Raw genomic sequence first — 2538 nt, forward strand, 5'->3', positions numbered from 1 at the left:
CTGTCTCTTCCCCCCAGCAGCTGGGACCAGTCCTAGCCCCGCCCCCAACCCCTTTCCCTTGGGGAGTTGGGGAATTCCTGCCAAGCACCTTGAATGGGAGGGGTCCTTCAAGTGGGCCGGGCTGGGGGTGGGGGAGGTTCCTGCTCTGCCCCAGCTGGGTCCCACCCAGTCTTGTCCTCCCATCCTCTCATCAATCCCCCCACCCCCACCCCCTGGAGAAGGAAGATCTTTTATTTTCTATTATTTATAACCTCAGACTTGGGCCCCCTGTTCTTCTCCATTAACTTGAGTGTTCTGTGTGAGACTGACAGACAGATGCCTCAAGGACTTTTACTTTTTATTACATAAAAAAAAAAAATTTTAAAAATAAAATAAAAAAATAAAATTTTAAACTAACTTAAAAAAAAAAAAAAGAGCACTCCTAGATGTAATTAGTCTCCATCCTGCCACCCTGCACTGTAATGAGAAGTTATTGTTAAGTGTGATAGTGTCTTGGTCTCTATTTACATTGGGACTCTGAAGAATAGATCATGCTTATCAGAACTCTTTGGCCAGGAAAAAAAGATTTATAATATATAACATATATAATAGTATATGTTATAATAGTATATGTTATATATTTGAGGTCACGAGACCTCGAACAAGACCTCTGATTCATTGCAATGAACATCTGCAAGTAAAGATATCTGGACACTGGACTGGGAGACACACTGTGACACAGTATAACTTCCACAACCACATGGTTTCTCTGCTTTGTGTTGTTTTATTTTATTCTTGTTGTTTTTCTATTTTGTTTGGGGTAAGTTTGCAAAAGAGGAGGGCAGATACGAGGGGACTGGGATGTATGAAATTTACAAAGAATCAATAGATTTGTAAAAAAGGATGAAGAACAGGAGACGATTAAGAAAAGGGAGAGGGAGAAAAAAAAAAGAGCCGATACAACAAGCTTACTTCTAGAACAAAGAACCAGATAAAAATATTCACAGCATGTATTATTACAGTGATAAAATTCAAAGCTGAGTGTACTAGTGTTGCTCAAAGGCAAAGCATGTTAAGTATGTCCCAGGTCTTAGGAACACGATGAAAAAGCCCTGAATATACCTGAGACAGGGTGGTTGGTTGATGGTGAAGACGCCAAGCCCCAAAGTGTAAAAACAACAACAACAACAACAAGAACAACAACACTGCTCTTTGGGGTTTTTGTTTGTTTGTTTGTTTTCCCCTAGTTCCTCTAAGTGGGCTGTAGGGGTCCTTGAAGAAAGGAGCCTGGAGTCTGTGGCAAGCAAGACTTTAGTTAATTAGGTGTCGGGAATGCAGGGTTCCTACAAACAGGAGGCAAGAAAGCAGGGCATGGAGCAAGAAGGACGACATGCCGTGACTCGGATTCGAACCGAGGTTGCTGCGGCCACAACGCAGAGTACTAACCACTATACGATCACGGCGAGCCACGCGCCCGGCGACGTGCAACACGCGTTCGTGGGGTGCTGGCGCTGTTGGCCGAGCCTCGGTCGATCCAGTCCCGCCGGGTCGGTCGTGCGCGGCCCTGGGCGTCGACGCCCGGGCTGAGCTGAGCTGAGCTGAGCTGAGCTGAGCTGAGCTGAGCTGAGCTGCCCGCCCGCCCACCCGCCCGCCCCGACGGAGCGCAGGCCGGCGCCCGGTGCGGACCGCGGGGCGGTCTCTGCTCGCCTCCGAGGCTTCAGCCCGACCTGCCTGTGGTCCCGCAGACGTGACTGGCGCCCGCTGCGTCGGGGACGGCGCCGAGTGCACGCGCCTGGGCGTCAGCCGGACCACCCACGGTGAGGCTGAAGTCCCTGCGTGGGTCGTGGCCTTTCTTGCAGACGCAGAAGGAGCCCCTTAGCTATTTTCCCCAAGCCCGCGATAGACCTCCATCGCCGTCCTCTCCGCGGTGGCCGGGGCACCTCGGGAGGGGGCGAACTGCTATGGGGTCCTCCCAAAGAGCTGGGGTCAAGCCAGCGGTCCACGGACATTCCTAGAAGCAAGCCAGGGGTGTAAAGTTCCTCCGTTTTCTACATACTTCAGAAGAACGCAGCTTAGGAGGAGCAAGGGTCCCATTATAGCGTTTACCTGTGTTACTAAAATCTGGAGACTTGTTGATTGTTTGTTTGTTTGTTTGTTTTTAATTAAGAAAGTATTCCCAGTCTACCGACTCCCAAAAATAAATACCCCAGGGATATCAGGCGGGGGGGGTGTCCACAGATGGGTGTTGTCCCCAGGTTCTTCTCTTTGTAAAGAAAACAAACAAACAAACAAACAAACAACAAAACGTGAAAAGCTTTTCCTGGCCGAAGGGCAGGCATGCGATAAATAACCAAGAAAGGCCTTGCTTGTTTTGAGTTTGTCGCGTGCTTTCGGGAACTTGCCGGCTGGGAAGGGTGTAAGCGTGTTAACACAAGTCACGAAAGGAGTAACGGTTTAATAAGCAGGCTGTTAAAAGCCTGCCTCCGTGAGGCCTGAACTGTCTCGTCGTCCCTGGGTGGGCTCGAACCACCAACCTTTCGGTTAACAGCCGAACGCGCT

The 2538-nt window shown here is 49.6% G+C and overlaps 1 non-coding gene across 1 annotated transcript; it reads right to left on the reverse strand.

Annotated features, from left to right (window-relative positions):
• Window positions 1-1370: 1370 nt before the first annotated feature.
• Window positions 1371-1442, reverse strand: Trnah-gug. The gene has a single exon. It is a non-coding gene; the product is annotated as a tRNA-His (tRNA).
• Between the last annotated feature and the right edge of the window lie 1096 nt (window positions 1443-2538).

Source organism: Mus pahari, unplaced genomic scaffold, assembly GCF_900095145.1.
Source record: "Mus pahari unplaced genomic scaffold, PAHARI_EIJ_v1.1 scaffold_16218_1, whole genome shotgun sequence".
NCBI classification, from domain to species: domain Eukaryota; kingdom Metazoa; phylum Chordata; class Mammalia; order Rodentia; family Muridae; genus Mus; species Mus pahari.